At 35.5% G+C, this 23439-nt stretch overlaps 1 protein-coding gene and 1 non-coding gene across 2 annotated transcripts in view; both read right to left on the reverse strand.

Moving 5' to 3' along the window:
- Positions 1 to 23439, reverse strand: part of GLCE (glucuronic acid epimerase) — a 98787-nt gene that overhangs the window by 40594 nt on the left and 34754 nt on the right. The window lies entirely within an intron of this gene.
- On the reverse strand, positions 21490 to 21648 carry LOC136377671 (U1 spliceosomal RNA). Its single transcript, XR_010746349.1, has one exon. It is a non-coding gene; the product is annotated as a U1 spliceosomal RNA (small nuclear RNA).

Here is a 23439-nt window from a genome sequence, read left to right on the forward strand (position 1 = left end):
TTTTATTGTTAATGGTTTATGTATTGTTTAAGAATCTTTCCCTACCCCAGGGTTATCAAGATACTGTTTACTTCCAGAAGCTTTATTGTTTTACTTTTCATATCTATAATTCATCTGTAATTAATTTCTTTATATGGTTTGAGGTTGACACCAAGATTCATCTTTTCTTTTCACATGGGTATCTAATTGACCTACCACAATTTATTGAAGAGCATCCTTTCCTCACTACACTACAATGTTATCGGACATAAATCAAGTAACTATATATACATATATGCATTTGTTGGCTCTATTTTGTTTCACTGGTTTGTCTTTTCTTACGCCAGAACCATGCTGTCTTTATTACTGCAGCTTTATGATAAGTCTTGATATCTTGTAGTATAAATCTACCAGTTTTATTATTTTTCAAGACTGTCTTGGCTATTTTTGGCCCTTTGCATTTCTATAATAATTTAAGTATCAGCTTGCCAATTTCTAAGAACAAACAAATTTGGAATATTTTTTGAGACTGCACTGAATCCATATAGAGAGAACTGACATCTTTATAATAACATTAAATCCATGAACTGGCATATTTCTCTACTTATCTGTCTTCTTAATTTTTCTTAATGTCTTAGTGTTCAGTATAGAAGTCTTTTGTTGGATTAATTTTGGGTATTTGATATTTTTGATATATTGATATCACTTTTTAAATTTCATTTTTTTGTTTATTGCTGGTAAATAGGCCTAAAATTGATTTCTGTGTATCAATTATGTACCTGGCAACCTTGCTAAATTCACTGTTTAATTCTATTGTTTATATTGTTTTTTAAATTTTCTTTGTAACAGTCATGTCATCTGTAAATAACTGAAGTTTTATTCCTCTCCTTCTAATCATTATGCTTTTTCCCTTATTGCACTGTCCAATAGAAATTTCTGTGATAATGGAAATGTTCCATATTTGTGATATATGGTAGCCACTAGCCACATGTGCCTATTGAACACCTGGTATGTAGCCAGAGTGACAGATGATCTATAATTTTAAATTTAACTAATTGAAATTTAAATATTTAAATTTTCACATGTGGTATTAGATAGCTCAGGTCTAGGATCTCTGACATAACAGTGAATACAAGTGGTTAAGCAAGCATCCTTAAGTTTTTTCTGTGTGTGTGTGTGTGTGTGTGTATGTGTGTGTGTGTGTGTGACAGAGTCAGAGAAGGACAGATAGGGACAGAAAGACAGGAAGGGAGAAATGAGAAGCATCAATTCGTCGTTGCAGCTCCTTAGTCGTTCATTGACTGCTTTCTCATATGTGCCTTGACGGAGGTTGGGGGGGCTACAGTAGAGTGATCCTTGCTCAAGCCAGCGACCTTGGGCCCAAGCCAGTGACCTTGGGCTTTAAGCTGCTACCTCTGGGCTCAAGCCAGCAACCATGAGGTCATGTCTATAATCCCACGCTCAAGCCAGCGACTCTGCACTCAAGCTGGTGAGCCCTCGCTCAAGCCAGATGAGACTGTGCTCAAGCTGGTGACCTCGGAGTTTCAAACCTGGGTCCTCTGCATGCCAGTCCGACGCTCTATATCCACTGTGCCATGGCCTGGTCAGGCCTTACTTTATTCCTTATCTCAGATAAACACTTTCACTATTTCATCACTAAATGTGATGCTTGTTGTTGGTAGTCTATTTTACTAACAGATGGCTAAAGGCGTTTAATAAAATCAGGAACAGGTAAATTTTATCAAATAATTCAAGATTCAGCTTGCCAATATCAAAGAACTAACAAATCTGGAATCTTGAGAAATACTTCTATTTAACAGAATCTATTGTGATGTTATTCTTTCTCTTTTTCTATTAATTTGGCCAGTTACATTGACTAAATGTAAAGATAAACTGGTTCTCCTATAGTAAATGCAACTTGCTTATGACCTCTACCTATATCTATCATCTACCTATCTATCTATCATCTGTCTATCTGTTGTCTGTCTATCTAGATTTGATAATATATTTAGAATTTATTAATCTATATTAGCAAGTGAAATGGACTTGAAAATTTCCTTTCTTATAATGTCCTTACCGGGTGTTGATATTAAGTTATGAAAGTGTCAAAACAGGTTGGGAAATATTTTCTATATTTTTAGTGTCTGAAAGAGTTTTAGTAATGTTGATGTTAACTCTTCTGACAATTCTTGGAAGAATGTGTGAAGCCATCTGGGCCTGGAAACTTCTTCATGGAAAAGTTCCAAATTACAGACTCAATTTCACTAATAAATATGGAACTATTCAGATTTTTATGTTCAAAGTTGTCTAAATTTTCAAGTCTATTGACATAATGTAATTTTTAAAATTTCTGTAAAATATAAGATGTTCTTTTTCCATTCCTGAAATTGGAAATTTATGCCTTTTCCTTTTTTTCTTCATTAGTCCTCCAGGGGATTTATTACTTTATTAAATGTATTGATTTTGTTGAGTCTTTGTTTTTTACTTCATTAATTTTGGCTCTAACTTTTATTTTCTACCTTCTACATTCTTTGTAGAAGAATGTTGCAGAGCTTATGTTTGGCCCAAAGCCTTTGCTCAGAAAAGATTATCACCCTTTTTTCCTGTTATATAAAAAAAAATAAATTGATAACTCCTCTTAGTTATCTAACAGGTCATTCTACTGAATGCATTTTTAAAAGCTTCCTCTCACACATCTACTCTATTATACAGCATCAGCTGTATAATAATATAATATTCAAACTACTGACTAATGTTGTTATTGGGCTTCACTAATACTGATGTTCTCTCTCCAAAGTATCCTTTTCTATAAATAGGAGTATCTCTAATGATTAATTGGATACTCTTACTATAAAACATACAAATTAGTCTAGTCAGGATAATCAAGGCCTGGGACAGTAACAAATATTCCCCATACCCTTAGTGACTTAGCAAAACAAATTTATTTCTTGTTCACACATGGTCTACTGTCTCAAATTCAAATTACATTTAAACAATCACCATTGATTTAATTAGGCAATAATTGTGTGTGTGTGTGTGTGTGTGTGTGTGTTTCCACTGACATCTACTCAAGATTGTATTACCTTAGCAGGCTTACTAGGGCTGAAGACTGAAATCTATATTAAAAGTCCTAATTTCAACACTAGAAGTGTTCATTAACATTAAGTACTTAACAATGCTTCCATGCAGACATGTTCTGATTTTCACTAAGATGCTAGAATTCATTTTACTATGAACTTTCCTGCTTGGCCATTTAGCATTATTTTGAGACTCCATTATTCCTATGCTGCTTTGCAATACACACTATGTAAAAATGCTACATTTAGAGAGTGACTGACTGGCTACATTATTATTTATTTTAATTGAATTTATTGGGGTGGCTCTGGTTAACATAATTATACAGGTTTCAGGTTTACAATACTACAACACATCTCTGTACACCAAATTGTCTGACTGGCTATATTATTGCCCCAGATTTTCCTATCTTTTGCATTTGTACATTTTTAAGACAAGCAGGGTTTATACAGAATAGAAAATTTACGAGATCTTAATAAAACTATTTAATTTGCATTGCTTATTTATCTTACTAGAGTACTCAGAATTCTATCTAGTTTGACACTTCCAACAACAGCAGTGTTTGGAACTTTGCTAAAATCATGTTTATTACTCATAGATAGTTCTAAAGTGTTAATAATTTGGAACAAAAGTGATATTTGTATCAAAAATCTAATTCTTATCCAACTCACCTAAAGATAAGAGGTTTATCAAAAGAAAATTCCACGAGCACAAGATAGTCTAATCACAACAAAGAATTGTGTTTAGGAAGCGCACATGTGTGCTTAGGAGGGTGAGTTTTGATGAATTTAGGGCCTCAGTCCAACAAAAATTTGAAACATCACACACACATAACATCAGGAAGCTATACAAGAAAGTAGTGAAGGATTTTCTAGCTATACAGGAAAAGTAGTGAAGGTTTCTAACTGTTCCTTCTGGGTTTGAATCCTGACTCTATCACTTATTAATTCTGTGTCTTTAAGACATTTATTTAACTTGTTTACATCTCACGTTCCTCATAAATCTATGGTCTTCAAGAATAACTATTTCAAAGGATGGGATTAAATGTTAATGTATGTAAGGCCCTGGCCAATTGGCTCAGCAGTAGAGTGCTGGCCTGGTGTGTGGAAGTTCTGGGTTCGATTCCCGGTCAGGGCACACAGGAGAAGCGCCCATCTGCTTCTCCACCCTTCCCACTCTCCTTCCTCTCTCTCTCTCTTTCCCTCCCGCAGCCAAGGTTCCACTGGAGCAAAGTTGGCCTGGGGCTGAGGATGGATCCAAGGCCTCTGCCTCTGGTGCTAGAATGGCTTTGGCCACCAACGGGCATGCCAGGTGGATCCCAGTCGGGCGCATGAGTTAGTCTGTCTGACTGCCTCCCCACTTCTAACTTCAGAAAAACACACACACATACAAAAGTTAATGTAAAGTTAATGTATGTAAAGTGTTTAGATCATCAATGCTAAGCACATAAAAAGTACTCAATAAATATTAGAAAATACTACCCATCACTACCACCACCACATTAAAAGAAAAAAGTGAGAAAGAATCTTTAATAATTTAAAGTACAAGTTAAATTTTTTTTTTATTCATTTTTTAGAGAAGAGAGGGAGAGACAGAGAGAGAAAGAGAGAGAGGAGAGACAGAGAGAGAGAGAAGGGGGGGAGGAGCTGGAAGCATCAACTCCCATATGTGCCTTGACCAGGCAAGCCCAGGGTTTTGAACCAGCGACCTCAGCATTTCCAGGTCGACGCTTTATCCACTGCGCCACCACAGGTCAGGCAAGTTAAAAATTTTAATTTAAACACATTTCACAGGAAGTTGTATATACTTTCAACCTAGTGTTTAACCAAGTTTCAAAACCTTTACTATGCTACAAAACAATATTATTCCTTATCTATGATGACCCAATCAACAAGAGTTTATTGAACACCTTTTGGTTACTGGGATATAAAAACAAGAGGTATAACAACTGCCCCTCAAAACCTTATATTCAGCTCTGGCCAGGTAGCTCAGTTGGTTAGAGCAGGGGTCCCCAAACTACTGCCCATGGGCCACATGCGGCCCCCTGAGGCCATTTATCCAGCCCCCGCCGGACTTCCGGAAGGAGTACCTCTTACGTTGGTGGTCAGTGAGAGGAGCATAGTTCCCACTTAAATACTGGTCAGTTTGTTGATTTAAATTTACTTGTACTTTATTTTAAATATTGTATTTGTTCCCATTTTGTTTTTTACTTTAAAATAAGATATGTGCAGTGTGCATAGGGATTTGTTCATAGTTTTTTTTATAGTCCAGCCCTCCAACAGTCTGAGGGACAGTGAACTGGCCCCCTGTGTAAAAAGTTTGGGGACCCCTGATCTAACCCTTCCTTAATCTCCCTCTGCAAAAAAAAGGGGGAAAAAAGCTTTAAAAATATTTTTAAATGTTATTATCTTTTATTCCTATTGGCAAGAATCATACTATTTTTTTTTACATGTATTGTATTAGTGTAGGTATATATAGTACCATAAGCCCTTAAATTCACCAGGATAATTACATTGGGCTGCCCATTCTAAAAACAGACAAAACCCCTAATCCCTATTGCTTAAGAACCAGAAAAGTAAAACAAATATACCTTTTATGTTAGGTTTAGCAGTGACAAAACTTCTGGCATAAGAATCATAGAGCTGGAAATAATCTTATTAGAAAACACAGTCTAATTACTTTATTTATAGACAAAAGAATTAAAATCTAGAGAAGTTTAATGACTTGTCCAAAATCACACAGCTAGTACTGGCTGAACCAACATTAGACCTTAACTCTAATAATTTCTAAGGCTGTACTTTCTATTTCAACTTACTGCCTTTATTGATCTACCTGCAACACCAAAATAAGAAAATAAATAAATAAATAGGCTCAGTTAATAATTTGAAATATTGAATTCTGGATTTTTTCCTTACTAAATGTCAACTGATATTTAGCATTTTTAAACAAAAAGTCTATGTATATATACTGAAACAATTACCTATAAAATTTTATCATGTTTGAAATACTTTTTATAATTCAGTCATTTGAGAATTTCAATATGCTAGGAATAAATACTAAATAACTAGTAACTGGCCTTTAGGTAAATTAAGTGTACAATAAGATCACTAATATAACAAAAATGTTAAGAAAAACTCTTACAACCAACAATTCTACATGTGGTCGTTAATTCTGACAGTATAACATTACTACAGAATAAAATACCATTGAGATAAAGAAGGTTTAATCACTGTGAAATAGAATTTATTGATCTACCATAAAATGAGTTTATTGACAAAACAGTTTAAAGCATTATTTGCAGTTATACAAGAGTTTGTTTTGCAAATGTTATAGCAAGTATTATTTCTAGAGTTTAATTAGACCATTAAAAAGTTTCTGCAAATGCACTAAATTTTTGAGATCTTTTTACTGCTAACAGCAATGCAGATGTGTATTATTTCTTAAAATAGATGATTTTCATTTTCAAGAAAGCTATTAGTTATAATCAATATCATTAGAGAATCCTTTCTGGGATATCAATTGGAGACTCACTCCCATAATTAGCATTAATGAATACTATACTGGCTGTTCCCTCACATAACATGTGTAACATAGATTTTCCAAAAGTGATGCCCCTTAAGGGTGAAGAAAACATTAAATAAGGGTGAGATAATCACAGTCTTATCTAATTATTACCTTCCCTCCCAGAGGCTTAAAATTTTAGAGACTTTCTAATAATTTTCGTTATTTTTCTAATCTTAGGAGAAGCAGTGTAGCACAGTAGATAAGAGTGTGGACTTTTAAGTAAGAAAACAAAGGTTCAAATCCTGACTTACTAGCTGTGTTACCTTGGATAATTTTTCTTTACTTGTAAAATGTGGGTAACCATGCACACCATGGAAGCCAACTGTGAGGATTAAGCTAAATAACACACAAAAGAAAGTGCCCAACTTGGAGTTGACCAAAAAAACTGTTGCTCAAAAGAAGTTAAACTTCATCCTTTCTCAATTCCCCAATTTTAGAAATGGTTGTTTCAGGTAAAATTGATACTGTCAACTGTCATACAAGCACAACTACTTGTAGCTGCCAGTTTATTAGTCTCTGACCCTAAAGAATACTCAACTGAAGTCACAAACCTCATTTTTTGAGTCTTCCATACATAAGGAAGTAGGCTGTCATCAAGACCTAAACAAACAAAAACCCATACTTTCCTTTTTTATCCCCACTATTCAGGAAGAGGGAAGAGGGAAATAAAATATATACTTATGTTATAAATATATATATAGTACTTTCGCACTCTCGCCCCTCTCACAAGGCTAGGAAAATATTGTCTTATTTATATCTTATTTACAAAGAGAGCCCAAGAAGGTAGGACAGTATAAGTTATGTTATAAACAGTGACCAGAGCAGCCACTATAAGAAAGGGTTGCACCTTCCAATTTAAAACTGGCTGGCCTAAATTCAAAGACTGTCATCATCATAACTACAACAAACCTGGGTATAGCCACTAGAAATAGTAGTGACATAATCACTCTACCAAGTAGGATGTTTAAAAAGATATGCTCATTCTGAAGCACAAAAGAAGTTATCTTTCCATTTGTAACGACTCATAATACTAACATGTTCAGAATCTGAATATGTAAATAAAATACTGTTTTAGCTTTCTCCTATTGAAACAGGGGATAATGCACCTACTTAACTAGAATTGTATTTAGGGAATCAATCATAATTACCCAAATGATGTAACAGGAATGATATCCTTTAAGGCATATATTATTTTTCTAATTTAAGCATAAATTTGATATAACAGCCCTGGACAGCAGCTCAGTGGATAGAGCAACGGCCTGGCGTATGGATGTACCAGGTTCAATTCCTGGTCAGGGCACACAAGAGAAGTGAACATCTGCTTCTTTCCCTCTTCCCCTCTCACAGTCAGTGGCTCAATTGGTTCGAATGTGGCCTCAGACACTGAGGATAGCTTGGTTGGTCCAAACATGTCATCCTCATGTGCTAAAAATAGCTCAGTTTTGAGCACTGGCACCAGACGGGGTTGCTAGGAGGATCAGGATTGGGGCACATGAGGGAGTCTGTCTCACTATCTCCCCTCCTGTCACTTAAAAAATACATGTTCTATGTAATATGTTAAGTTCCTGAAAGAACTTTATACAGCAAACAGAAAAATCTATTCAAATAACATGGTATCCTTGTACATATTCTAGTAGACTAAATATAGGTCTTTATAAAAACAGTAATAATAAAAATAAGGCTCAATAAATATAAGGCTCAAATAGTGTAAAAAAAATATCACTCACTAAAACTTTGTCTTTGTTCCATTCTGATAAAAGCTAAATATAAACTAAGAATTTAATTAGTTAATGAATTACAGGTTTTTTAGCAGTAGTCTTTGAAACTCAAGAAAACAGGTAATGAGGATTACACACATTTTTATTAATTTAGCTCAATGAAACAACATATTACCGTATTTTTTGCTCCATAAGACATACTTTTTTCCCCTAAAAGTGGAGGGGAAAATGTCTGTGTCTCTTATGGAGTGAAAAATATGGTATTTTATTAAGTATTTTAACATACCATTTGGTTCAGAATTATTTTTCTTATTTTTCTCCTTAAAACTCTAGGTGTCTTATGATCAGGTGCGTCTTATGGAGCAAAAAATACAGTGTTTTTTTTTTTTTGTTTTTTTTTTTAATAATTTTATTTTTTTAATGGGGTGACATCAATAAATCAGGATACATATATTCAAAGATAACAAGTCCAGGTTATCTTGTCGTTCAATTATGTTGCATACCCACCACCCAAAGTCAGATTGTCCTCTGTCACCTTCTATCTTGTTTTCTTTGTGCCCCTCCCCACCCCCTATCCCTCTCCCATTCCCCCCCCCCCCCCCGTAACCACCACACTCTTATCAATGTCTCTCAGTTTCACTATTATGTCCCACCTACGTATGGAATAATACAGTTCCTGTTTTTTTCTGATTTACTTATTTCGCTTCGTATCATGTTATCAAGATCCCACCATTTTGCTGTAAATGTTCCGATGTCATCATTTCTTATGGCTGAGTAGTATTCCATAGTGTATATGTGCCACATCTTCTTTATCCAGTCATCTATTGATGGGCTTTTTGGTTGTTTCCATGTCCTGGCCACTGTGAACAATGCTGCAATAAACATGGGGCTGCATGTGTCTTTACGTATCAATGTTTCTGAGTTTTTGGGATATATACCCAGTAGAGGAATTGCTGGGTCATAAGGTAGTTCTATTTTCAGTTTTTTGAGGAACCACCATACTTTCTTCCATAATGGTTGTACTACTTTACATTCCCACCAACAGTGTATGAGGGTTCCTTTTTCTCCACAGCCTCTCCAACATTTGCTATTACCTGACTTGCTAATAACAGCTAATCGAACAGGTGTGAGGTGGTATCTCATTGCCGTTTTGATTTGCATTTCTCTAATAGCTAAAGAAGATGAGCATCTTTTCATATATCTGTTGGCCATTTGTATTTCTTCCTGGGAGAAGTGTCTATTCATATCCTCTTCCCATTTTTTTATTGGATTGTTTGTTTGTTTGTTGTTGAGTTTTATGAGTTCTTTGTATATTTTGGATATTAGGCTCTTATCTGAGCTGTTGTTTGAAAATATCATTTCCCATTTAGTTGGCTTTCTGTTTATTTTGTTATCAGTTTCTCTTGCTGAGCAAAAACTTCTTAGTCTGATGTAGTCCCATTCATTAATTTTTGCCTTCACTTCTCTTGCCATTGGAGTCAAATTCATAAAATGCTCTTTAAAACCCAGGTCCCTGAGTTGAGTACCTATGAAAATACAGTGTTTTTAACCTGTTCGTCAATTTAAATGTTTATATAAAGAGGCCCATGTTTAAAAATATTCATTCATTTGTAATCTCTTTCACCTAATATTAACTGACTACTTATATGAACATATCAAAGGTTGCATATGTTGACAGACATCCCAAGAAAGTATCAGGTTTTCTTTGCTCATTTGATAGACAAAGGGGAAAAGATCTTACCTAAAACCCTAAAATTTCTTTTTCTCGTGATGTTTGTCAATCCAAAGCCAACCTTGGATTGTATTGCACTAGTATAATATATTACATCTTTCCTAGTCTTACATGTCTTTTCAGTCCAAGATATAATTCATCAATAGATTCTTATAAAGCAATCTAGTTTTGGACAACAATGAAATTATTCAAATACTCAGCTACATAAAAAACCCTATATATTAATTCTATTGTAATAGCATAGAAAACCAAAACTCATATATGGAAATGTATGTTTTTATTATAAAATATAGCCAAACATTCAGAGATGACAGCAACTAGTTCGATAAAAAATATACTGAAAAAAATTCTATCTACCTGGTTGATCATAAAAGGAGAAGATTAAGAGAATATAAAGGAGACGAATTGCCCTTTCACAAACATATAAATGGCATAACACCATTAGTCATTGGGAAAATGCAAATTAAAATCACAAAATACCCCTACACATATAGCAGAACAGCTAAAAGACAAAAGCAAACTAATAATACCAAGGTGCTGAAGACTATGCAGAGCAACAGGGACTCTCATGCACTGATGGTAGGAGTGCAAAATTGTGTAGCCACTTGGAAAAAAGTTTGGCTGTTTCTTATGAAGTTAAATACACAGTTACACTACGCTCAAGTTCATAACCCTACTCCCAAGTATTTACCCAAAAGAAATAAAAAACAAAGACAAAGAGCACAAGTGTCCATCAGGGGACGAGTGGATAACAAAGCAGTGGTACATTTACACAAGGAATACTATGTGGCCATAAAAAGAAGGAAATCATATTTTTTACGACAGCATAAATGGGCCTGGAGATTATGCTAACTGAAATAAGCCAGTCAGAGAAAGACAAGTATCATATGACATCACTTATATGTGGAATCTAATGAACACAATAAACTGAGGAACAAAATAGAAACAGAGGCAGGGTCACAGGGAACAGATGGACAACTGTCAGAGAAAAAGGGGAAGAGGGAACTGAATCAAAGACGGTGTAGGAATTAGCCCAAAACATATATATAACACATATATACAGACAACAGAGTAGTGATAAACAGAGGGAAAGGGGGTGGAGTTAGGAGGAGGGGAAATAAAGGGACGACACAGGGGTGAAAAGAAACTTTGCATGGGGGGCATGATGAGGTGTGTAGAGGGTGTTATATTAAGTGGAACACTTGAGACCATTTCAACACAATAAATTAAAAGTAAAAATAAAAATAGATTTTTAAAAAAGATAGAAAAACATGTTAACAATACAAAACAGCTTTACATAAATGTTTGTAGTAACTTATTCATAATTTCCCAAAGCTGGAAACATTCTAGCTATCCCTCAACAGGTAAATGGGTAACAAACTGTAGTTAGTCCCTGGCCGGTTGGCTCAGTGGATAGAACGTCGGCCTGACATATGGAGTCCTAGGCTTGATTCCGGGTCAGAGCACACAGGAGAAGTGACCATCTGCTCCTCTCCCACTTCTCTCCGCCTTCCCCTCTTACAGCCAGTGGCTTGATTGACTTGAGCATCAACCCCGGGCACTGAGGATAGCTCAATTGGTCAGAACATGCCAGTCTCAGGTGCTATAAATACCTTGATTGATTTGAGCATCAGCCCCTGACAGAGGTTGCTGTGGGGATCCCAGTTGGGTGCATGTGGGAGACTGTCTCACTAACTCCCCTCCTCTCAAAAATACAAACAAAACTGTGGTAATACAATGAAATGCTACTTGGCAATAAAAAAAAGAACAAACTAATGCTTTATACAATAGATGAATGAATATTAAATGTATTTTGTCAAGTGAAAGAAGCCAGTGATTCCATTTATATGATATTTTTAAAAATGCTAACTAAAGGCATGGAAAATATATCATCAGTTGCTAGGATTTGGGGTAGGAAGAGGGGCTGACTACAAAGGAATTTAGAGGGTGATGGAATTGTTGGTAAATACAGGACTCTATGCGTTTCTTAAAACCCAGATCTGGGCAACACCAAAGAGTGAATTTTACAGGACACAAATTAAACAAAATAAAACAAACCACGGTGTCAGGGAAAAGAAGATAGAATGCAAAATGTGAAAAATGAATCTAACTATATTACAATGAATGACATTACAGACTGAAGGAGATATGGAAGAAAAGACCTGACTTAACTAACTTTAGAAGAGAGCATTTTGGCTGGATACTATGAGAATAAAGATAAACAAGAACACTACACAAACTCTGCATTCTGTTTGGTAAACTTGTTTCTCATAGGAGTATGGGTTAGCAATTCTAAAATTACTACCTACACATGTACAGCAAATAGGTAAATGTAGTTACAAATAAGCAAGAGGAATGCTAGAATAATCTGTATGGTGCTATATTGAATTGGGAGGTATCAGTATAAACTAATTTGTTTTCTGTATACACAGATAGTATATACAGAAATAAAATAGATGGGTATATATACAGGGTGGGGCAAAAGTAGGTTTACAGTTGTGAGCATGCAAAAGTTTATTCTTGTATTATTATTTATTAATTATTGTATTATTTTTCCTGGAAGCAACTGTAAAACTACTTTTGCCTCACCTCATATATAAATGGGGTGAGTGCTCCATATAAAAATGGGTGAGTACTCCAGAAATAAAAGGGGTGAATTCCCCATATATAAATGGGTGAGTACATAAGCATTCACTTCCTTACTCTAACCACTGAAAGGCCTAGAAGTAGTAAGGCTTCAGTAGGAATGAACATATCTAGTATCTAGAAGCTGGTTTTTAAATATTACTTTTCAGTAAGATGGACTGGGCTCTCTGGAGAATAGGGTTGATTTCATGCCTGGGACAGGAAAAATACAGGATGAGCCTGGAGCATCTTGTAGAGGCAGAAAGTAGGAAATTACTTAAAACAAAAGAAAACAAAACAGGCAGAAAGGACACAGAAGCAAATTTCAAAGGGCTCCCTGTGGCCAAAGCTCAAACAATTTGAGCAACAAAATAAATAACAACAGCACTGATTCTAATCCAGAGAATAAAATAAATATCCATGACTGTGCACTTGCATAAATAAATGATTAAATAAAATAAATGTGGGGAGGGACAACTCCTTCTTACAGATGAATTATAATTAACGAATGTAGAGGAAGAAATAAAATAGAAAATCACCATTAGAATATCAGTAATAATTGCTGTAGGCAAGACCCACTAGTTAATATTAAAATTAGTGGCCAAATGCTTAAGGGGAAACAAGATTATTTGTGTAACCTCAAAGTATTTTCCCCAAATATTTATTAAGAGAAAACAGTCACTTTACAGTGGCAAAATCTGGCAGACATCACCAAGATCAAGTGATCAAGCTTAATAACATCACCAGTAATGAGTCATATTGACACCAAGTAACCCCTGATATCATGCGCTGAGGACACATCACCTCTCCAGTATTCTTTTCCCAAATCTGTAAATCCAATCTAACTATGAAAAAAACATCAGAGAAAACCAAATTGAACGACATTTACAAAATACCTGACCAACTTCACACTTCCAAAGTATGAAGGAAATGAAATACAAGGAAAGACTGAGGAACTGTTGGATTGGAGGAGATGAAGAAAGTATGACAAATAATGTAGGCTCCTGGAAAAAGGACATTAGTGGAAAAATTGGTGAAATCCTAATAAAGTTTGTTCTTTAGTAGTGATTTCTGATTCTTTCATTCTGACCATTGTACCACGGTTATATAAGATGTTACCATCTAGAGAAGCTAAGGAGAGAATATACAAAAGCTCTGTACTATCTTTAGGACTTACCTGTATATCTAAAATTATTCCAAAATAATTTTTTTTTTTTAAAGAAAGCCTTAAAAAATAGCTTTCATTTTACTCTTTCAAGTGTGTGTACTCTTTTTTTTTTTTTTTTTTTTTTTTTAGGGACAAGGAGAGAGAGACAGGAACACCGAGCTGTTCCTGTATGTGCCCTGATGGGGGAATTTAACTAGCAACCTCCATGCTCCAGGACAATGCTCCAACCAACCAAGTTATTCAGCCAGGGCTTAATTTTTATTTTTTCAGACAGAGAGAGGAAGGGGAGAGAAGGGAGGGGTAAAGGAAGCATTCATTTGTTGCTCCACTCAAGTCGTCCATACCTTGGTTGCTTCTTGTGTGTGCCCTGACCGGAGATCAAACCCGCAACCTTGTGGTTTTGGGAGGACATGCTTAACCAACTGAGCTAACCAGCCAGGGCCTGTATACCTTTCTTGATAACAAATTCTGTGAATCAAATTGTTTTTATTTTAAAACAATTTTTGATAGAAAATAAAGTGACTATATATAAAGAAAAGCTTTTAAGAATACTTAACATTTTTAAAAGAAAATCCCCTAGTGGTCAATTAAAGATGTTTGTACTTTATCTCCTGTGAGAATAAACCTTGGATATTCATTTCCGAACTTTTCTTTATTGACCTGAAAGCTATACAATGATATTGATCAGGATCTACAAAATTAAAACATTGACTGCTATAGACTGAATGTTTGTGTTACTCCTAAAATTTATGTTAAAATACTACCTCCCAATGTGATGGTATTTGAAGGTAGGGCCTTAGAGAGGTGATTGGGCCCCTGCCTCATAGATGAAATCAGGGCCCTTTTATACCTCTCCCATCACATGAGGACACAGCAAAAAGACAATCATCTATTAACCAGAAAGTGAGTCCTCACAAGACACCAAATTTGCTGGCACCTTGATCTTGAACTTCTCAGCCTCCAAAACTCTGAGAAATAAATTCCCATTGTTTATAACAGGGGTAGTCAACCTTTTTATACCTAGCGCCCACTTTTGTATCTCTGTTAGTAGTAAAATTTTCTAACCGCCTACCGGTTCCACAGTAACGGTGATTTATAAAGTAGGGAAGTAACTTTACTTTATAAAATTTATAAAGCAGAGTTACAGCAAGTTAAAGCATATAATAATAATTACTTACCAAGTACTTTATGTCAGATTTTCGCTACGTTTGGCAGAATAAATCTTTATAAAACAACTTACTATAGTTAAATCTATCTTTTTATTTATACTTTGTAGATAATCATGATACTTAAAAATAAGAACTGTTTTATTTCTTACTAATCTTTTTTTTTTTTTTTACAAAGACAGAGTCAGGGAGAGGGACAGATAGGAACAGACAGGCAGGAAGGGAGAAAGATGAAAAGCATCAATTCTTCACTGCAGCATCTTAGTTGTTCATTGATTACTTCCTCGTATATGCCTTGACCAGGGGTCTACAGCAGAGCAAGTCACCCCTTGCTCAAGCCAGTGACCTTGAGCTTCAAGCCAGCGACCTTTGGGCTCAATCTCGTGACCATGCAGTCATGTCTATGATCCCACAGTCAAGCCAGCAACCCCACACTCAAGCTGTATGAGCCTGCACTCAAGACGGCAACCTCGGGGTTTTGAACCTGGGTCCTCCATGTCACAGTCCAATGCTCTATTCACTGCACCACCCCTTGGTCAGGCTCAACCCATGGATTTCTTAAAAGTATGTTTTAACATTTCCTATTGTTTGGAGATTGTTCTGTTATCTTTCTGTTACAGATATCTAGTCAAATTTAATTATGGTCAGATACATTCTATGTGTGGTTTCAGTTTCTTTTCAGTTTGTAAAAGGTTTGTTTTATGATCCATTGCATTGGTTTTGTATCATTGCATGCAAATTTTAAAAAATTACCACAAACACTGGCATAAACAGCAAAACTTTATTGTGTTACAGTTCTGGAAGTCAAGTTTGAGGCCTAAACTTCAGGTGTCAGCAAGACTTAATTTCTTTCTGGAAACTCTATGGGGGAGTTTCTTTGTCATTGCCATTGTCAGGAGGGGCTCATTTTCCCTGGCTTTTGACCCCTTTCAGCAATGGTCTCATTACTTATGCCATTATATTTAAAGAATGTTTCTACTATTCTTTTTATACTTTGTAGTTCTTTTACATTTAATATAATTATTAATATATTTGGATTCATGCCTACCAAAAAAGTTCTCATTGTTTTGTATATAGAAATATAGTTGAGCCTGACCTGTAGTGGCGCAGTGGGATAAAGCGTCAACCTGGAACACTGAGGTTGCCGGTTCGAAACCTTGGGCTTGCCTGGTCAAGGTACATATGGGAGTTGATGCTTCCTGCTCCTCCCCCTTCTCTCTCTCTCTCTCTCTCTCTCCCCTCTCTCTAAAAATCAATAAATAAAATATTTAAAAAAAAATTTAAAAAAAAAAAAAAAAAAAAAAAAAGAAATATAGTTGATATTGACCTTATATTTTTTACCTTGATAAATTCATTTATTACTTCCGTGAGGGTTGTTTGTTTGTTTGTAAAAGAAGATCTAAGTTAACAGAAAGGCAGACTATGCTTACAGACTGCAAAACTCAAAACAGTAAAGATGTCAATTCTCTCCCAATATGGTATACAGTATAAATTTAACATAATTTCAATCAAAATCCCAGGACCTTTTGTAGTTATAGACAGCTGATTCAAAAATTAATATGGAAGGCAAAAGAGCTAAAGTAGCCAAAACTATTAAAAACAAATTTTTAAAAAAGGAGAAAGTTGGAGGAATCACCCTATTCAATTTTAAGACTTTAAGCTATGGTTATCAAGACAGTCTGATAGTGGCACAGGGATAGATATATAGATCAACGGAACAGAATGTATCCACAAACAGTTTCACACAACATGGCCAACCAATTTTTGAAAAAGGTGCAAAGAAAATACAATGAGAAAGGGATAGTCTTTTTGACAAATGGTGTGGAACAACTGACTATCCATATGCAAAGAAAAAAAAGGAAGTTTAGCTTATACTTCTTGTTTTATATGAAAATTAATTCAAAATGGATCATAAGCCTAAATGTAAAATATGAAACTATAAAACTTTTACCAAAAAAAGAGGGGAACAAAATCTTTGTTACTTAGGTCCAAGCAAAGAGTTCTTAAATATGACTCCATTAAGTAAAAAATGATAATGAATTAGACTTTATCAAAATTAAAAACTCTTGCTGTGCAAAGATACCTAAGATAATGTAAAGACAAGCTACAAACAGGGAGATAATACAGTGTCTGTAAAGTCATGATGCACTTTTGACCGGTCACAGGAAAGCAACAAAACATGATAGAAATGTGAGATCTGCACCAAATAAGAGGAAAACTCTCCCAGTTTTATAACAATTCAGTGCAGTTCGATGTGGGCTCACACACTGATTTTTTAGGGCTCCTTAGGTAGCTATCCCATGCAGTGATTTTCAACCTTTGTTTCTCACGCACTCATAAACTAATTACTAAAGAAAAAGGGGCCCTGACCTCTTCTTCCTTAGTAACTTATTTATTTGTGCCATGAGATGAAAATGGTTGTATTTAGTCAGGGACACTGACCTTAGTAATTAGTGTGTGTTTGTGCCATGAAAAAAAAGGTTGAAAATCACTGTAGCCTCTACAGACTCGTCACTGACTGATGGCCTCCAGAACGGGGTTTATCCACCAAACTGCGGTTTCCTTCAACTGCTTATCCCACCGAGTAATGTTATTCCTATGTGGTGGAGCTTCGTTATAAATGCACTGATATTCACGTTGCACTTTGGTCACGCATTCGAATTTAGCAAGCCACAGACACACTAAACTTTCCTCTGTACCATCCACATCTCGACTGGCATGGCCGTGGGCTGCTCCGCTGTATACATAGTGTTAAGTCACCATCTGCACATGCGCACATGATGCCACATCATCCTACAGAAACTGCAGTTTGTTTTTTTTGTCTGAGAAGCTTTTTACTTCTCCTTCAATTTTAAACGATAGCCTTGCTGGATAAAGAAGTCTTGGTTGTAGGCTCTTGTTCTACATTACTTTGAATGTCCTGCCATTCCTTTCTGGCCTCGTTTCTGTTGAGAAGTCAGATGTCATCCTTATGGAGGCACCTTTGTAGGTGATAGCCATTTTTTTTCTAGCAGCTTTTAATATTTTCTCTTTATCTCTTAGCTTTGGTATTTTAATTTTGATGTGTCTTGGTGTAGATTTTTTTTGGTTTCTCTTTAAGGGAATTCTGTGCTTCTTGAACTTGTGTGACTTTTTTCCTGCATCAATTTAGGAAAGTTTTCAGCTATCATTTCATTGAACAAGTTGTCTCTAACTCTTGTTCTTTCTCCTCTTCTTCAGGAACCCCTATGTTGCAGATGTTGTTTCTCTTTAGGTTGTCACAGAGCTCTCTTAGAGTTTCCTCAGATTTTTTCAGTCTCTTTTCTTTATACTGCTCCACTTCCATGCTTTCACTTATCTTGTCCTCTGAGTCACTGATTAGATCCTCTGCGTCATCCAGCCTGCTTTTAATTCCTTCCAGTGTAGTCTTCATTTCTGATACTGTGTTTGTCATTTCTGTCTAGTTCTCCTTTATGATTTCCGTGTCCTTTCTGATGCTTTCAATTTATTTATTGAAGTGTTCATTAATTCCATCCATTGTAGCTTTGAAATCTTTAAGCATCCTAAAAATCATTATTTTATACTCCGTATCCAGTAATTTGATTACTTCCGATTTGTCCAAGACTTGATCAGAGGATTTATCTTATTGAAGCATATGACTTACTCTCCTCTGCCTACGCATTATTCTCTATGACTTGTAGACTTCTTCCAGCTGTGATCTCCTTACCTAGTAGAGCCTCTTTGAAGTCTTGATTTATTTGTTTTCTTCTCAAGTTTTCTTAACTCAGTGGTATTGTTTACTGATCTCAGCAGGGGGCTTATTTGATTGGCAATTTCTTATAAAGTTAAATTATACACTTGGCAGACGTTGTCCTATACACCAAGGTTGCAGGTTTGATCCCTGGTCAGGGAACGTAAAGAATCTACCAATTAATGCATAGATAGATATAACAATAAATCAACATTTCTCTCTCGCTCTCATAAATAAATAAATGTATTAAAATAGTATATACATTTACTATCATATCTAGCAATCTCACTAGTATGCATTTACTCAAGAGAAATGAAAACTCACATTCACACAAAAGCTTGTACATGAATGCTTGTAGCTTCTCTATTCAAATTAGCTAAAAATTTGAAACAACTCAGTTCTTCAATGAATGAATGGATAAACAAACTCTGGTATATCCATCCATACAACTGAATACTACTCAGCAATTAAAAGTAATCTTAAGGCATTAAGCTAAATAAATGCATGTGTAACTCTTTCAAATAGCTATATCGTGTATAATTCCATTAATAATCATTTTTGAAAAGACAAAACTAAAATGACAGGGGTTGTCAAGACGGGGAGGGGACGGAACAACTACAATGAGATAGGGATAGCATGTAGTTTTATGAATTAAACTGCCTGAAATGATAAATTCATCAACTGTATATAGAAAAAGTAAATTTTACTGCATGTTCATTTTTAAAAGTAAATTTATGATACTTAAACAAACAACCTTTAAATCATCAAGGTTTTCCCAGGATATTTAGTTTGGATTTTATAGGCTATTATATTTTTCTTGTTTATTCTGGCTAATTTTAAGATAGAGCAGTGACAAATATCATAGCTCAGTCCTGACACGTAGAATCACTAGAGGACCAATAGCCTAAATATCACTTCCTCTAGGTAGTGCATCACCTGCAAAGGAATTTAACCTGCCAACAATCACAACCCCATCTAATTGAAGAGTAAATCCTGACATCTACTTAATGGCATCATAAAAGAACTTCCATTAGAGTTGTCTTTTCTTTTTCTTTTAAAGAATACCGCTTTATAGTCAGAGAATTCCAGGGAGGGAAAAAAAGTTTTGTGATTAATTCTCTTCAAAACCATAGAGAGCATTCTAAAAGTAAAAAAGTAAGCAATCATTTGTTTCCACCTTTATTATCAGGGTAAAAATTACTTGTTTTATTTGAATAAATAGGACAAGGTAAAACAAAAATGTAAATAAGATAACATAGTATTTCAGAATTAATTGTATTCTTCTGCAAGAATTTATCTTACCCCAACTAATAAACTAGAACTGTACCCAACTAATAAACTAGAACTGTAAGCTTCCATTACATACTATACATACACATAGCACAAAACATTCAAATCCATATACTACAGGAATTAATTAAAAATTAAAAAAAAACAAAAACATGAGTGCAAAGGTACTACCTGTCCTAAACACCTTTATATTATTTAATCTATTTGATTCCTGTTTATTTTAGGTGTTTTTAAAATCATATTCAGTCAAATACTTCTATTTAAGTAAAACTCAATGATTACTTGTTTTTTAAGGGATACAACTGTATTCAGTTGTGCTAGTAAATTTAGTAACAATTGCATATTGCTACATTTTATTTAAAGGAATCAGATTTTATAAAAGACCAATCTACAGCTACACTAATTCTAAATGAAAACCAAAATACTTCTTTAAGGAACAGTTTTTGCCTTAAGGCCTTTTGTTTTCCTAATATTACATCTGATTAAAAGTGAACTGGCCTGCTTCAAGAATTGAGGATTATTTTTCCCAGAGACATGTTTGGAAAAATATACGCCTTTTATCTGGAACCCTACCCTTTCTAACTGAAGCTATTTGTATGTAGTTGCTTTAACAGCTCATAGGTCATTTCAGTTGTTTCAACACCCATTAAAATGTGCTTATTCCTTCTGTGATCTTCTCAGTATACGCTCAATTTACTAAATAAAGCTGCTTTTAATAATTCTACCCTGACTTTAAAGATTCTATGCATCTGTCAAAAGCTTTACCATAGGACAGTAAATTTCACCTTTCTGTGATACTGCATGTATTTAAATTACTCTATTTTTTCTTTTTCTTTTTTTGTATTTTTTTTTCTGAAGTTGGAAACAGGGAGGCAGTCAGACAGACTCCCGCATGCGCTTGACCAGGATCCACCCGGCATGCCCACCAGGGGGCGATGCTCTGCCCATCTGGGGCGTTGCTCTGTTGCAACCAGGGCCATTCTAGTGCCTGAGGCAGAGGCCATGGAGCCATCCTCAGCGCCCGGGCCAACTTTGCTCCAATGGAGCCTTGGCTGTGGGAAGAGAAGAGAGAGACAGAGAGAAAGGAGAAGGGGAAGGGTGGAGAAGCAGACAGGCGTTTCTCCTGTGTGCCCTGGGCAGGAATCGAACCCGGGACTCCTGCACACCAAGCCGACACTCTATCACTGAACCAACCAGCCAGGGCCTAAATTACTCTATTTTAATGTCCATAACCACAAAGGATTTTTTCTCTTTTCAAAAAAATCAAGAGAACCTCAGTCATTTTTATCATTGCTCCCTTCACTGATATACTTCCAGCTTTCAAGTTTCCCTGTAATAAGAATTTTTACATATGAACTAAATCCAACAGTATGCTACGCTTTCCTAGACACTAAGATAGAAGTTCACAGAAATCAACAATGTCTACTAACACTTTTTTTTTTTAGAGCGCGAACGCAGTCCCCCACTACCACAAATTATGCAGTCGAGTTTCCCACATTTGGGGAAATCGCAGGGGTCAGCACATCCGGAGTGCAATGGATAAGCCTCGCCCTGGGAAAACCACTTTCATGATCATGGTATCTCCCCTGCCAGGTAAGTATTGTCTACTAACATTTTAAAGATTATAGTGCATTAGTTCATGTTTAAAAAATAAAAGTAGTTATTACCTTTCTTTACCCGTTAGTATCATCCAAACTTTCTTTTTCTTTTCTTTTTTTTTTTTGAGGAAAATGGGAGAGGAGATAGTGAGACAAACTCACACAGGTGCCTGGACCAGGATCTACCCTGGCAACCCCATCTGGGTCCATGCTCAAATCAACTGAGCTATCCTCAGCACCTGAGGCTGATGAGCTTGGACCAACCAACTGAACCACTGGCTGCGGGAGGGGATGAGGGAGAGAAGGGGCAGAGGGAGAGAAGGGAGAGAGAAGCAGATGGTTGCTTCTCCTGGGTGCCATGACTGGGAATTGAACCTGGGACATCCATATGCCGGGCCAACACTCTAATCCACTGAGCCACTGGCCAGGGCTGTACCATCCAAACTTAATATGATAACAGCCATCTCTCTATAAGCAAATAAAGTGAATTTTCTATCCACTATTCCAAAAGTTATTTTTTCAGAAACAAAATATGTATAAACACATTTAGGCTATTTAGAGACCTAAAGAGTAATACTGACAAGAAATTATCCATAAATAATGTTAAATTGCCAAAGAATCATGAAAGAATATTGGCTGTAGAACTTGGTATGTATTAAGGTACCCTAAGAACCCATGTGACATTTACACTGTATACCCCAAACTTGGTGTTACCAGGTATATTTAGCCATTCACTAGCAGTTCTGATTTTTAAAAAATGCTGTAATGGTCAAGTTAGAAATTAATGTCTGGGTAGATTATCTATAAATTGTATATACCTATGCTTGCTCAAATTCAGCATTACTAAAATTCCCCACTGCTCCTTTGGGAAACTATGTAACACAGATTTGTAACCTTGACCATCTCTGAAAAAATTAGGTAACTGTCTCTAGAGGTCTTCGAACAATATGTAAGAATCCTGAATCCTGCGGTTTTTCCATGAGTTGACTGACAGCACATAGTGGGAGTGTAATAGGGAATTGTATATGAGGGAAACAGAAGCTCACTCATGTAGTAAGCAACAGATAGTAAATCTCTTCCATTATTTTATAAAGTCTATCCACTCACAGAAAAGCCATATTGAGAAGTTGGTTTTAATGTGCTTCTAGGTTGGCAACTGTTCACTATCTATTGATGAATACTGCTTTAAAGCAACTGCTGATTATTTTTTATTTGAATAAGTACTTTATGGCTACTGAATGCAGGGGAAAAAAGCAAAAGCTTGCCAATTAATACATATAATGACAGCCTTTGTAAAGCTGCCTTTAACACTTCAGTGTTTTCACTAAAAAATAAAATGGAGTAGATGATAATTCTTAAGGCCTTTTTAAGCAGAATCTTAAACTGTCATCTGAATCTGGATTACTGAACTCAAAATTCTTTACTGCTTTTGGAGTAGAACATGGCAGAAAAGAGAGTTAAATCAATTTCCTAATACAGAGTAAAAACAAAAGCCTTTGTTAACGACATCTGTTGAGTATCTAGTATGTAAAACAGTGTTATAGTGGCAGGGTGAGGAAAGGGCCAAAACAAAAACACACTAGATGAATGAGTACCTGCTTTCAAAGAACTTATATAAATGTAAAATACACAAACAATCCTTTATAAAGTATTGTTATATGTTTTTCACTTTAAAAAAAAAAATAAGTATACTGCTATATACATAAGGACAGGGACCATGTCTTGTCTACCACAGTAACCTCAGAGTCTACTGAAATACCTAGCACAAAGTACTCAAATATTATTTGTTGGATG

This window comes from Saccopteryx leptura, chromosome 6 (assembly GCF_036850995.1).
Source record: "Saccopteryx leptura isolate mSacLep1 chromosome 6, mSacLep1_pri_phased_curated, whole genome shotgun sequence".
Lineage (NCBI taxonomy): Eukaryota > Metazoa > Chordata > Mammalia > Chiroptera > Emballonuridae > Saccopteryx > Saccopteryx leptura.